The sequence below is a fragment of the Corylus avellana genome, chromosome ca3, assembly GCF_901000735.1.
Source record: "Corylus avellana chromosome ca3, CavTom2PMs-1.0".
Classification (NCBI taxonomy): Eukaryota; Viridiplantae; Streptophyta; class Magnoliopsida; order Fagales; family Betulaceae; genus Corylus; species Corylus avellana.
In genome coordinates this window covers 16,186,167-16,202,090 of record NC_081543.1, presented here as the reverse complement: position 1 = coordinate 16,202,090, position 15,924 = coordinate 16,186,167, and the positions used below count along the sequence as shown (strand labels likewise).

At 39.1% G+C, this 15,924-nt stretch overlaps 1 non-coding gene across 1 annotated transcript; it reads left to right on the top strand.

Annotated features, from left to right (window-relative positions):
• The first annotated feature begins 1,332 nt into the window (after positions 1-1,332).
• LOC132176755 (small nucleolar RNA R71) lies at positions 1,333-1,440 on the top strand. The gene has a single exon (XR_009439607.1). It is a non-coding gene; the product is annotated as a small nucleolar RNA R71 (small nucleolar RNA).
• Positions 1,441-15,924: the final 14,484 nt, after the last annotated feature.

The window sequence follows — 15,924 nt, the reverse complement described above, 5'->3', positions numbered from 1 at the left end:
AATAAGAAGGATATGCTATAGGGTGTCTCCCATGAGCGCTATGTTTAACGTCTTTAACCAGACTGTTGTCTCTTTTTAAACTTGAAGCACCAGTCTTTCCTTTTCTTGCACCAAAGAGAACGGATTTTTTCTATTTCAGGGTGATTCCAACTGTCTATAGATTGGGGTAGACCATTCTGAGTCTTCTCAAACAATTTCTTATCCGGAAGGGAATCATGAACTAGAATAAAATAAGTAGAAAACTCGGGGAGCTTTTCTATCTTGATGTCCTCAATTTGCTCATCACATAACCCCAATAGACTTCTCTCTTGGACTTTTGGTAATTCGAGAATAGGAGCTGATGTTACAGAAGTCTCAGTGCTCTCTTCCTTTCCCTGATGTGGTTCCTCTAGAACCTCAGTTTGCTCCTCCTTTTTCTCTTCCACCTTGTAGTTCTCAAGAGTGGAATCCAATAAGGCCTCAGCTTGCTTGTACCATGTCAAGGTCCAGAACAAATTCAAATTGAGCGAAGCACTCTTCCAATGGATCCTTCAGACTTGGCTCACTACACATCTCAGCTTGCTTGAGGAATTTGTCAAGATCTAGGTCACATGCAATTTGATCAAAATGCTCTCCCACCGGATCCTCAAGACTTGGCTAATTAGAAGTTTCAGCATACTCAAATAGCTTGTCCAGGTCTAGGTCATCTCCAAATTCATCTAAGCGCTCTCCCAATGGGTCCTCAAGACTTGGCTCACAAAAAATTTCCTCAACAGTTTCTTCATTCCTAGGTGTGGTGGTTGTTTGCTCATGATAATAAGTGCACTCGTCCTTCATGTATTGTCCATGAGAAGTGGTCACCGATTGACTTTGGCACTCTTCTTCTTCTTAGTATTGTTGAGGCCAATCGATTGGAGATAGCTCCTCTTCATGATAATGTTGAACCAATTGATGAGAGATGTCTCCTGATCTACAATTGAAAACATGGGACAAGTCTTAGTGGTGTGGTCAATATGGGAACATATGGCACATACCTCAACTTGTGTAACTTGTTGAACAGGGGCATTGCTATGATTAGTCATAGCTTTCATGAGCATGCCCAGCTTTTTCTCCATGGCAGCCATTTGAGCCTGACTTCCACCATCGGTGCTCTCTTCATGTATGGCTTTTCCTTTGAATCCTTGTCTCCCTTTAGATGTGAATTGTTTAGAGTGCTCACTCAATGTCTCGAAGAGCTCCATGGCCTCCTCGCTGCTTTTCTCCATAAACATGCTACCACAAGCTAAATCTACAAGACTCTTGTTAGGGTCATTTAAACCCTCATAGAATGTCAGTACCTGATCATCTTGAGCTATATTGTGATGAGGGCATCTGAGAAGTAGTTCTTTAAAGTGTTCCCATGCCTCGAAGAAAGGGTCTCCATCTTTTTGTTGGAAAGTCAGAATTTTCTTTCTCAATTGCCTTGTCTTATGGGCTGGGAAAAAATTCTTTAAGAACTTTGTGGCCATCTCATCCCAAGTATGAATAGAACGTGTGGCCAAAGAATTGTACCATCTCTTAGCATTATCTTTTAAAGAAAAAGGGAAGAGGATTAACCTAATTTCTTCTGGAGTTAAACCCAGAACATTCTAAGTCCTATAGAGATCACAGAATTCTCGAATATGCTAATATGGGTTCTCTGTAGGTGTGCCTTTATAGTGTGGACTCATATTGAGCAGCGGAGATAAATTGTAACTGCTCTGCACAATGGGCTAAAAATTAATGCATGATGGCTGGTTGAGGATCTGGGGACTGAATGAATTTTTCATAGGTCTTCGCACCGGAGGTGTATTGTTTCTCAACATGATTAAAACAAAAAGAAAATTAAATAACAAAAGAAAAACAAAAATAAAAGAAATAAACCAGATATGTAGTTAAAACAGTTTCTGTGTTGCTGTTCGGATGTGCGATCCATCGCACCGTGAGGTGCGCTCGATCACACTGGAATGGGTGCTTGAGCGAACCTCCGGAGGCAGAACAGTAATTGCGAAAAACTAGAAAAACAAAAAAATAAATAAATAAACTAAGGAAAAAAAATTCCAAACAAAATCAAATAATCCTTGGCAACGACGCCAAAAACTTGTTGTGCCAAATACCCACCTAAATTAAGAGGCAAATACTTGGTACATCTTACTCGCAAGTGCACAAGATCAAACGATAATATACTGCAACAAGTACGAGATCGATCCCACGAGGATTGTTGATTTTATTTAGAATTAATTAAAATATCAAAATTGTCACGAGATTGATATTAATACTAAGGAAAAGAAATAAAGATAAAGATAAAGATAAAGATAAAGGAAAACGTAGGACTTTGATATCTACCACTAATTATACTTAGATAATATAACAATATGTCAATGATCCAATCATATTATGAATACTTAATACTTGCCAACCTAAAGGCATGGGTGTAGACTCCTTAATCTATAGATTTTCCTAGGCAACGAGTTAGGCATGGGTGTATACTCTAACTTTTTTCTTTCTTAAAGGATTTAGCATGGGTGTCTACTAAGTTATTCTTTAAGAAAGCATAAATCTGTGGAAATCGACAAACACATAAGGCATGGGGCATGGGTATCTACTTCCAGTTCCCTATGTTGATTAACGCAAGAACCTGGTGTGGATTTCTTTTGTTACTCTTATTAAACCTAGGACTCGGTTATCCAAATTGATTTAATTAACTAGTCCATATCACATGCATATAATGGCCAATCATACACATATGAGGAATTCAAGAAAATAGGCATTAATCAAGTTAAACATCACAATATGATTATCATAAAGGCGTCAATATTGAAATATTAAATAAACATAATTAGGGCTTCAATCAAGCCCTCCTTAAAAGTTAGTTACACATAATTAAAATAAAACTAAAAAGAAAAGGGAAAGAAAGAACCAAAAACGACTCCTTGAAGTAGCCTCAAATTCCTCTCCCCAAAGTTGTCTCCTTCAAATTGTGTATTGAATTGTGAGGCTTAGAGATCTATTTACATGGCTTAGGAGAGTCCTATAAGCCCTAGTAATCCTATGAAATTCAGAGATTTAAGTCCTAGCCCAAGTAGAATAAAGAAAACCTAAGTCCAAATCAGAATAGGATTCGTCCAGAATTGCTTTCCTATCTTATGGGGTGATTTTGGCATAGCGGCAGTCCAAATTAGGAAAATGCTTTTTCACAATGATTTGTAGACTTTGGAGTTAGCTTCTAGACGCTAATTGAATCACCTCAATCAGATATTTGAACTGAAAGTTATGGTCAAAATACTGAGACATGTGCAGAATCCAAATTTGAGTCCAATCCGATTTTGCCTCCAATTTGACAAATTCCGATTTAATACTTTCCTTTATTTGTTTAAACTTAACCATGATTGGTTAAGCTTAACCATATCTTCTAGATCTTCCCAATTTTACCTTTAAGCTTGGAACTTTTCCGGAAACGCTTTATTTTCTTCCATTACCTACAAAAACACAGAAAACACAAAAAGAAAATAAAATAGCACAAACTAACAAAACTAAGGAATTAACAATATAAGTTAAGGGTTAAAATACGAATATTTTGGCACTTATCATTATCCTTCATCGGTATGAGGTTTTTACAAGCTTTCCACATGAAATTTTTAACTGCATTTGGAGAGTGCATGTTCCAAATTCCCTTCTATAAAATGTTGTGCCCCCTTCTATTAGAACTCTCAGGTTGTTGGCCGCTGTCCTGCTCTTTCAACATGTGGTATGCACTACTCACCGAGAACATGCCATTTTGAGTCCCTCTCCACACCAACTTGTCCGACTGATTGAGGCAACTGAATGGAACCGATTCAATAGCCACCTAGTCCTCCAAACTGAAAATTTCTCTTAACAATGTTAATTTCCACCCCTGCCCCTCATGGTGAATTAACTCCTTCACTTTTGCTTCTGCATTCAAAACCTTTAGAGGAGATTTCACCATATAGGTGGATGGGTTGTGAAGCCATTTGTCACCCCAAATTTGGACATTTGATCCATCCTCAACCCGCCAAATCAACCCATCACTAACTACTTTGCAGGTCCCTTGAACACTCCGCCAAGCGAAGGAACGTTTGGGCCCCATTTGTGCCTCCAAAATGGTGCAATTTGGATGGTGTTTTGCTTTTAGAATCTGTGCCATCAAACTGTCCCACGAGGTCCATAACTGCCAACATTGTTTTGCCAAGAGAGCTTGGTTGAAAATGAGAAGATCCCTAAACCCCATACCACCTTGTGATTTTGCCACTCCTAGCTTCTCTCAAGTCATCCAATGTATGCGTTTCTCATTTGATTGATTCCCCCACCAAAATCTCTTCATCAAAGAATTAATATCATTGCATAAAGCCTTTGGTAGAAGGGACACTCATGCTATACATAGGGATCGCTTGAACTACCGTCTTTATCAATATCTCTTTTCCAGCTTGAGAAAGGAAATTCAATTTCCAGTCTTGCAACCTCTTCCACACCCGGGTCTTGATGCTTTGGAATTCTGCCATATTCGATTTTTCAACTAAAGCCAGGATCCCCAAGTACGTATCAAACCGTTGGGAATCTTAAATTCCAGCCACTTCTAAATTTTTTTTCTTCACCTGGATCTTAGTATTCCTGCTAAAAAAGATAGCAGTTTTTTCATTGTTCACCGTGGTCCTGACACACGTTCATAAGTACCCAAAACTTTTGTTATCCGGTTCCAGTGCATCAAATCAGCCCTGCAAAACAGTAAACTGTCATCTACAAAAAATAGGTGATTGATCTTAGGGCCCCTTTTTGAGGTAGGCACCCCTTCAATATACCCATTTTGCCCTGCCTTGACAAGGAGAGAGCTCAACGCCTCCACACAAAGTAAGAACAAATAAGGTGAAATGAGGTCTCCTTGCCTTAAGTCCCGTGAAGTCTAAATATGGCCCACAGGATTACTATTCACCAAGAGGGCATAGTTGGTTGAACGAACACACATCATGATGAGGTTAACCCACCTTTAAGTGAAACCCATTCTTCTTATAATAGCCTCCAGGAAGTCCCACTCCACCCTATTATATGCCTTGCTCATGTCTAATTTTATAGCCATATACCCCTCCTTACCCCACATACGAGTATGCATAGAATTCAATGTCTCATAGGCGGCCAAAATATTATCAGTGATCAACCTCCCCGGCATAAAGGCACTTTGGTTCATAGAAATCAGGTTAGGCAAAATCACCTTAATTCTATTAGCAAAAACTTTGGAGATAATCTTATAAAAAACATTACACAAACTTATAGGCCTAAACTCCGTCACCCTTTTAGGATTAGGAGTCCTAGGTATAAGTGCTATATAAGTAAAATTGAGTTCCCTTTCAATTATACTAGAATTTAAAATTGCTAGTACAGATTGACATACCTCCTCACCCACCACCTCCCAAATGTCAAGAAAAAAACCCGCAGAGAAACCATCGGGTCCCAGGGCTTTGTGGGGTGACATTTGTTTCAAAGTTGTAGTTACCACCTCTACAGAAAAGTCCCTCATCAAACCTTCATTCATCTCGGAGGACACACGGCACTCAAGCTCTTCCAAGCAGAGGTTTGGTTCAGTTTGGGCCTCTAATGTAAATAAGGTTTGGTAACAATTAACAAACACTTGCTCCACGTCCCCTTTTGACTCCCTAGACCGCCCTTGCTCGTCAATAATACTGTCAATGGAATTTCTTTGATTTCTTTGGGTTGCACATGCGTGGAAGTATTTAATATTTTTATCTCCCTCCTTGAGCCATGCCTCCTTTGATTTTTGTTTCCACTTTATTTCTTCTTTTTCCAAAAGTGTCTGCAACTCTTTTTTGAGGCCCAATATTTTTTCTCTCTCCGAGTCCCCCATCCCACGCTAAAGCTCTTTTAATTGTTGGGTTTTATAACTCAGCTCTTTCTCTTCTCCCCCCAGCTCCTTCTTTCTCCACCTTAATAGTCCCTTTAAGCAACTATCAAGTTTTCCCTGCATATTTCTCCACCTGTCCTCATGCTTGATTTTTTTTCTTCCAGACTTGCCTAACCACATCCTTTGATCCTTTTTCCTTCGTCCAGTGAGCCTCATACCTGAAGAATTTCATCCTCCTCCCACCCTGGCCGAAGCTGTTATAAGTAAACAATAGCAGCATATGGTCCGAATTGAGTACAACTTCACTTGAAATAATCACGTCAGGGTGAATTGCGCACCATTCAGCATTTGCTATATCACCCTATCCAGTCTGGTCTGGAGAAAAGAATCCCCTTCTTGCCCATTATTCCATGTAAAACATGACCCATTACACCCGAGATCCGACAACTCACAAAAAGAAAGGGTATTTCAAAAAGCATCCATTTGACCCAAAGCCTGCTCATTACCACCCCTTTTTTCAGCTCTATCCATGATCTCATTAAAATCTCCAAAGCAGACCCACGACTTAGGATCAAGACCAGCTAAATGGCATAGAAGTGCCCATGCTTCGTGTCTCTTATAAGGTTTCGGGTTCCCATAAAACCCCGTCAATTTCCAACTTCCCCCCCCCCCCTCTTTGGAGTAACTATAACGTTAATATGTCTATGACTATAGTTTCGGATTTCAAGATCCAAGTCCTCCTTCCATAGCAATGCTAAACCTCCACTTCGTCCCACACAATCCACAACAAAGCAATTTCGAAATCCCACCTTGCTTCTTATTTTCTCCATCTTTTTTTTTTTTTTTGTCGTACCTTGGTTTCCATAAGGAAAACGAGGTTGCGTCTCTTGACTTTGCACAACTGACAAAGTTCGCGAACTGTCCGTGGGTTTCCACGCCCCCAACAGTTCCAGCTGAGGGTGGTCATTGTGGTCGGCGGTGCTGTGGAGCAACACCCGCCAATCCCAAAGCATTAAATTTTTTCTCCAAACTACTTTGCTCCTCCCTACTCGACCCACTTCTCCTCCCTCTCTTCTCTCCTAAGAGATTCCCATCCATATCCCCTTTTGACTGTCTTTTACATGTTTCTGTCTGAGCATAAACCGAAATAGTTTGGGTTGACCTTGCCCTTGCTTTCCTTTTCTACGTTAAGCAATTATTTTACGCTGACTAATATTACAAACACTCAATTTTTACTCTCACACTTTTTTACGTGCTCTTTTAAAATTTTTAGAGTACATAAATTTGAAGTGCAGAGTTACACAGTTGGTTAGTCTATTCATGAAAGAATAATTAATGAAACAAAATTTGGGAATATGCAAAATTATTTCTTATGCTTTCACCCCTTTTTTTTTTTTTTTTTTTTAAGCTTATTCTTTTGCCTTTTATTTGTACTTTACTCAGCCTGAAACAGATTTTTGTATTTGAATACGTTATCAAATCAAATGAAGGGGCCATAGAGAGCCATGGAGGTTGAGCAAGGCCGGCTCGATATATTTTGAGGACTTAGGCGAAAAGTTTAAGTGGGATATATTTTTTTTAATATTTAAATATTAATTAAATAATATTTATTTTAAAATTAATTATATTTTTATTGAAAAATCATTCTTCTCACTTTTTGGGATGCAAAATTACTAATTAAATTTTTATATTCAAAATTTTCTAACATCCTCTTTTCAATTGATAATATGGCTAATTCATTTAATCTCTCTTGTGACATTATTGATCTTAGGTAAGATTTTATCAATTTTAATTTCGTTGTTCTTAATTGTAAAAATATTTTGAAAAATCAAATAAAAAACTAATAATGAAAGTGATTGATTGATTTTTTGGTAACTAACTTTTTTTTTTATCGCTAATCAACTATGGAAGGATTTTAATAACTTCAAAGACTGAGTTGCTGGCAAATAAGGAAATTATGGGGAAGAAGAGAATAATTTAAATCTGAATAAGGCTTGAATGGTGATACAATCTTATAAAGAGAAAAATGGAAATTTATAAAGAGAGGAGTTTGTAATTGAATAAAATATTTTAGAAACTTTCAATTTTCTAGTATTTATTTATTTATTTATTTTTCCCATTTGGTTTTAAACATTGAACACAATCTTCGAAACTGGATCCTCTCCAATTTCCCATTTGATTTTATTTTTTCCATTTGATTTCAAATTAAGTCCATAAAAGAAAAATTAGGTTTTTAGAGAAATCTAGACCTCACAACGCAAACACTGATTTTGATTAATTCTAATTGCTTTATTCATAAGATAACAACTTTAAAATATATGAGCTATTACAAAGTCCATAAGAAAAATTAGGATTGAGTCATCAATCAATAAACTCTTATGAAAATACATAACTAATATTACTCTTGTGATATTTTGCTTTTATTTTTGTGGGTTCTAAAGTTTTGTTTACAACCGTACTGTGGTTCAACCCTAACAGTGAAGTTAATCCATCTTGAGACAAACTTGTAGTTGTGGGAGTCTTTTATGGAATAAATATTGTCGTCTTTTACCTAACAAACGTTACACTTTTCTTCCTCCTTCCTCCTGATTTTATTGGATGGCTGCTCACCTACCCTTCACCATACACCTTAACCATTCCTTGTTTCACCAACAAATTCTTGACATGTCTTTGCCATAATCTGAAATTACCAGTTCCGTCGAACTTTATCACTCATTGTTGCACCAACAAATCCTTGACATTACCAATTCCATTGAACTTCATCACGTCAAATTTCGTAAAAGATGTGCCAATCCCAGCCATCATATAATTAGGCTCTGATACTATTGTTGGGAGATAAAGTGGTTATGAAATTTTTACCAAGAGTACATTAATATACATAACTGAACACAAATCTAGCCCAAAAGCCTAAGTTAATGGGCTAAGGTCCACTTAGGTATATTAAACACTCTTTTCTTTTATATTTTCTCAATGTAGGACACAGCACTCACCAGTGCACTTACAACAGTACTTTTCAGGAACCACAGGCTTGATCACAGAGCTTGTCTGGATGCCCCTTGTTCATTGATTCAAAGGTGAATAGGAAGTTCTCCATTTCTTCAAGCTGTGCAGGAAAAGCTGGTCTCTCTTGGGCAATGTGGTCCCAAATTTTTTTTTGCCTATTTCCTTGCCACGTCAGTACATAAGGTTTGTTAGTAAAAAGCCTACGTAAGTGTAGCAATTCTCTTGTTACATATATGTCATACCCAGCGTGACATATGTGTAATAATTAAACCTAAAAAGTAGCAATGTTTTTGTTTTTTTGAGCCACTATGTTCAGCTGATTTTTTTTTTGTCGTGTGCATGACATACTTCATTCATGATTTGTTGATCCGTGTTGTTGTCGGGAAACAACATAAGCTAGAAATAAAAATGACGATGAATAGTCATGTTCATTTGCTTCTCTTTCTTGTTCTAAAAGTTTAAGCTAATTGAAAAATATAAATTTATAAATTTAATTTATATTTTAACATTTTTTTTTAAAGTAATACAGATCAAGTCAAGAGAGAGGGGGAGTTCCTTTCTCAATTAATTAAAAAAAAAAATTCAAAATTAGTCATTATAGTTTATCTGATTTGTAATTAGCTCCGTGTGGTATTAAAATGAACTCAAAAGTTCTTGAAGTATTCAAAAAAATATATAATTTACTCCATATATATTGTCAAATTTTGTGCATTGACTTAATAGATTTCGATAGTGTGACATGCCAGACCCAAAAACATAGTGGCACATGTCCTATTTAAGTCATGTCACGTTAACGGAATGTGTTAAATCATTAGATAAAATTTTACTATAAGGACTAAATTATTTTTGACATTCCTCACAGACCTCTTAAGTTTATTTTGATATTACATAAAATTAATTATAAATAAAGTAAACCACATGCATTAATTTTACAAATTTCCCATTAATTTATTTATTATTATTATTTGTTTTTGAAATGAAGAAGTTTCCCATTAATTAATGTAATGCATTTACATCCATTTAATGGAGTTATGTGGCAGAGTAATGCTAAAAGTCTCTGTGTCTCTCTTTTGTTCTTCTAAGAATAATGAGGCTCTTTTGTTCAAGCTAAAAAAAAAAAACATAAAACACAAACTACAAACTTTTGTGCAAAAAAAAAAAAAAAAAAAAAAAAAAAAAAAAAAAAAAAAAAAAAAAAAAAAAAAAAAAAAAAAAAAAAGAAGAAGAAGAAGAAAAGAGCAATTGCCATTTTAAATGAGGAAATAAAGAAATAAGCCCAACAGACTACGTACATAATCATCAACCCAGCACGTAGACCAATTCTTCTTTCACTAATGAACTAACTGCTTAGACTGTTGGGAGATGAGCATACCGCCACCGACCTATGTACGCGTTGGGTCAAGCAGTTCCGATCTTCAAACAAAGGCATTGAGAAGTATTCTTACCTTCCGAGACACATAGGGATACAGCAAGAACAACAGTAAAGCAGCACAAAACAAGAACAGTACAACATAGAGATCCTCCCTCCATGAACGTGGCGAAAATCTCGGAAATGTGATGTATAATGAAAGGATAAAACACAGTGAGAGGGTACCAATGGGTATAGCGACCATAAAATAACCATAACCATCGGGAAGGAAGTAGTATAATGCAGAGATTGAAGGAAAAGAATGAACCAGTAAAAAGCATGAGCATCAACAAAGAGTTTTCAGGCATGAATACGATAGGTGTATTGGATGCATTGGTTAAACGATAGGTGTTATCTAGAAAAATTTCTTCAGGGGGCTTGAGTACTGTCTGGAAGCTGATTGTTATAAGCAGAGCTGCAACCACAAACAATACCGTGCACATTTCAGTTGTGATATGCGATCTGTGACGGAGGAAAATTACGTATACTCTCTCATCAATTCGGACAGGAGATCTGAAGTACGCTACGAGAGGTCTACGAAGACCCCAAGGCCTCCTTGCTCCGGCATAGCGTATCATATGCCTCATTTGTGCTTTGTTCCCCAAGTTTGCTTCATTTTCCAAGATTTCCAACGCTAAAAGACCCCTTATATTTTGGATGTGATGTAGACCAGACGGCTTGGGAATATTTAAGGAAGACTCAAATAGATGATGGCGTGAAGACACCCCGAAAGATGGTGACAAGGTTCCAGACTCGCGCAGCAGCAAGGTTCTCTGGAATTGCAATCAATCGCACATTGGCTGCGATCGATCGCCTAAGTCCTGGTATCAAGATGATAGTCCCTGGAACTGCGACCGATCAACCCCTGTGAGCGAGATCGATCGCACAATCGAGGGCATCCTTCTCTCGTAGTGTGATTGATCGCCCCTGTAATTGCGATCGAGCACACTCGGGCATATTTATTCCGCAGATGGACATCGGAGACACTTATCTTAGTTTTAATTATTTGTTTTAAACGAGGTTTCTTTGTTAGTTGTTATTCTATCTTATCTTTCAGTTTTTCAGTTCAAATTATGTTCTTTATTAGTCTTCTATTTGGTTTAGTCTTATTTCATAGACTTTTAAACCAAGTTTATTTCATTGTTTTTTTAGGATTAGGAATCTTGGGCTATAAATATATGCTTATAGCCTTTAGCAATTCAATTATCATTATTTGTTTTGTTTATCAATAAAGAATACTCAGAGTTGAGTTTCTTCATTGTTTTTCCTTAAAGCATAGATAGTCTCTATTGTTTGAGACGATTTATTTAATTCTCGTGATAATCTCACAATCTTAGGAATATTTACCCCTTCAACTTGTTGTTTTCTTGTTCACCACTATCCTACGCTGCATCAGTTGGTATCAAAGCTCTAGTTTTCTTTCTATGGCACCGCCAAACACAAGAAGAAGGGGCAACCGCTTTGCAAATCTGGAGGACGTGTATGAACGTGAGGAAGTAGACGATGAAAGACGCACGGAGGAGTAGTGGCAACTCATGAAGGAAACTGTTGCTGATTTGAGGGCCTAACTTGCGGCCTCCAGCGCTTGAGTGGCCAATTCAGAGGGGCGCCAGAAGCGCCGTCGACAACCCTCACCTCCCAGCTCGGAGGAGGACGACGAACAATGTACGGGGAATCAAGCTAGGAACCCTTTTGCAAGGCGCGAAGTACAAGGGCATCAACCCCACGGCCAAGCCCATGCCAATCGATGGGAGAGCCATTTCAAATTCGATATTCTAGAATTACAAGGGGGTCTCCAACCCGAAGAATTCTTGGATTGGGTAGCGGGAGTTGAAGAAATTCTTGATTTTAAAGGTGTACCCGACGGTCGACGAGTTTCTTTGGTCGTAACCAAATTCCAAGGAAGAGCAGCGCCATGGTGGCAGCAATTGAAGCAATTCTTAGGGTGGCAGGGCAAGACGAAGATCAACAAGTGGGATAAACTGTTGAAGCATATGCGGCCGGCCTTTTTACCCAACAATTATACTTGAACCCTGTATCAAAAGTTGCAAAATTTGAGCCAAGGGTCGAAGTCTGTGGATGAATACGCGGAAGAATTTTACAAGTATCTAACACGTGTTGATCTAGCCGAAACCGACGAGCAACTAGTGTCACGATACATGAGGTTTACGTCACCAAATTCAAGCTTCATTAACCTCTTTAACCCCAAGAATGTGTCGAAGGCCCATCAAAGAGCACTCTTGCTAGAGAAGACGGCCTCATGAGGATCCTACAGAGTTTTTGGCCGCGGAACCGGGGGAAGCACAAATCGATCAAGTGGGCCATTCATGGCTCAAAGCCCCACGCAATCCCCAAATCAAAATTGGAGCCCAACCACAACGGGTGCACCCAACCGAGGAGCAACAACGAGCGGCCCTAAATGCTTTCGATGTGGAGAACCAGGCCACCGAATGGTGGATTGCCGCAAAGGGGACAAATATGGTAAGGGTTTACTTATTGAGTCAGGAGACACCTTCGATGAACAAGGTGAGGAAGAAGAGTATGACACCACCGTTGACAACCATAGGGACGATGACAGAGAATTTGTAACCGGAGATGACGGTCCTCTTTTGATGATACAAAGAATATGCTTGACCCCTTGTAAGGAGGATGGTGATGATGGGCAGCGCCACAATCTTTTTCACTCCACATGCACTATAGGGGGAAAAGTATGCAAACTTATCATCGACGGAGGCAGTTATGAAAACGTGGTGGCGGAATAAGCGGTATGAAAATTAGCCCTTAAAACAGAAAAACATCCTACACCATATCGATTGGAGTGGCTCAAGAAGGGAAATGAGGTAATAGTATCCAAACGTTGCCTTGTGACTTTTTCAATTTGATCAAAATATAAAGACAAAACTTGGTGTGACATGGTGGCTATGGACGCATGCCACTTATTGCTAGGAAGGCCATGGCAATATGATAGAAATGCTCATCATGATGGAAGGAAGAACACCTATAGTTTTTTGGTGGATAATGTGAAACTCACCCTTTTGCCTAATCTGGGAGACAAACCTAAACCTTCTAAAAGGGCGGGCCAAAATCTCTTGGCCCCATTCATTAAGGAGATGTGTGATTCCAATCCAGTATATGTCCTAGTTGGGAAGGTGTGCACTCCCACAAAGGAGGAGGTCCTGGACACAATCAAGGGATTGGTGGAGGAGTTTTCCGATATGTTCCCGGAAGAATTACCCGAAGAGCTGCCGCCTCTTCGCGACATTCAACACCAAATCGACTTGGTGCACAGTTCTAATCTTCCCAACAGACCACACTACCTCATGGGTCCCAAGGAGCATGAAGAGCTACGCCGACAAGTAGAAAGGTTACTAACCAAGGGAGATATCCGGGAGAGCTTAAGCCCATGTGCAGTTCCAGCTTTGCTTACACCTAAGAAAGATGGATCATGGAGAATGTGTGTCGATAGCTGCGCCATCAATAAGATCACAGTAAGGTACAGATTTCCTATTCCTCGATTGGATGACTTACTAGATCAATTGAGTGGGGTAACAATATTTACAAAGTTAGACTTGAAGAGCGGGTACCACCAAATTCGGGTACGGGTTGGTGACGAATGTAAGACCGTGTTCAAGACTCGTGAAGGACTCTACGAATGGTTAGTGATGCCATTTGGCTTATCTAATGCCCCTAGTACCTTCATGAGGGTTATGAATCAAGTGTTCTGCCCATTCATTGGAAACTTTGTAGTCATCTACTTCGACGATATCCTCAAATATAGCTCTACCACGTGGGAGCACATTCAACATGTACGGGAAGTACTAAGTATCTTGCACAAGGAGAAATTTTACGTAGCCCCGACAAAATGCAATTTCATGATGGAATCAGTTCTTTTTCCTTGGATATGTGGTGTCCAAAGATGGGTTGGAGGTGGATGAGTCAAAGATAGCAGCAGTTTGAGATTGGCCTCTCCCCACTACATTACATGAGGTACGCAGTTTTCACAGGTTAATATCTTTTTATCGGCGCTTTATTTACAACTTTAGCACCATATTAGCACCGATTACAGAGTGTATGAAGGCGGGTAAATTCTCATGGAGTGAAGCAGCCACTACCGCCTTCGAGTTAATCAAGGTCAAATTGACCACCGCTCCATTACTAGTCCTTCCAGATTTCGACCTACCTTTTGAGTTGCATTGTGATGCATCAAAAATAGGCATTCGAGCGGTACTTAGCCAAAAAGGCAAACCGGTGGCCTATTTCGGTGAGAAATTGAAGAGCGCACAACTCAATTATAGCACTTATGATATTGAGTTCTACGCATTAGTACAAGCACTAAAACATTGGAGCTCATAGCTTGTCTACAACGACTTTATTTTGTACTTGGACCATGAAGCACTAAAACACCTTAGCAGTCAAGATAAACTATCATCTCGGCATGCTAAATGGGCCGCTTTTGTCCAACAATTCAACTTCACAATCAAGCACAAGTCCAGAGCATTTAACAAAGTGCCAGATACCTTCAGCTGGAAATCATCACTATTAGTTGCCATGCAATCAAAGGTACTAGGTTTTGAATTATTAAAAGATTCTTTGTCTAGTGACCCGTTTTTTGGTCCTATTATTGAGGAGGTGTCATCGGGCAAGCGAAGAGACTTCAATTTGTATAATGGGTTCCTATTCAAAGGTACTCAATTATGCATTGCCGAAGGTAGCCCAAGGTTGAAAATCATCCATGAGCGCCATAATGAAGGTCACATGGGAAGGGATAAAACATTACAACTGGTGGCGGACCAGTTCTATTGGCCGAGTATGCGGAAAGAGGTAGACAAACTTTTGAATAGTTGCAGAATATGTCAAGTGTTCAAGGGGTTGGCTACTAATGCTGGGTTATATATGCCCCTTCCTATTTTGGAAGGGCCATGGACCAACGTGAGCATGGACTTCGTGCTAGGCTTACCAAAACCCAAAAAGGTAATAATTCCATCTTTGTAGTTGTTGATAGATTCTAAAAAATGGTGCATTTCATTGCATGCAAAAAGACCGCCGACGCGGTAAATGTCGACAATTATATTTTAGAGAGGTCTACCATCTCCATGGCCTGCCATTGTCTATCGTGTCAGACCGCGACACAAGGTTTCTTAGCCACTTCTTGCGTTGTTTGCGGAGGTTATCACATACAAAGCTCGATTTCAGCAGTGCATATCACCCATAGACGGACGGACAAATAGAGGTTGTTAACCGATCATTGGGACCCTTACTTCAAAGTTTGGTGGAGGAGAATGTCAAGTCATGGGACCAGAAATTGTTCCAAGCCGAGTTCGCTTACAACTGTTTCACTAGCCGGAGCACTGGCATCAGCCAATTTACCATCATTTATGGGAGTAATCCTCATGCCCCATTGGATTTGTTACTGTTAGTTCTTGTGTTGGCTTAATTCAGTTCTAAAATGCAGATGCTACTGTTCACGGCTCAAACACTGATATACAATGCTCAGAATCCAATCTCCACCGTTCATAATGTAGATTCATGTGTTGTGAACGTCTCTGCAAAATTTCAGCTCAATCGGACCACAAACGCCCATCGATCGGAGTTGTTGATGAAGACTGGACAGGCCGGGTCCGGACCGCCAGAAGCAGGGTCCGGA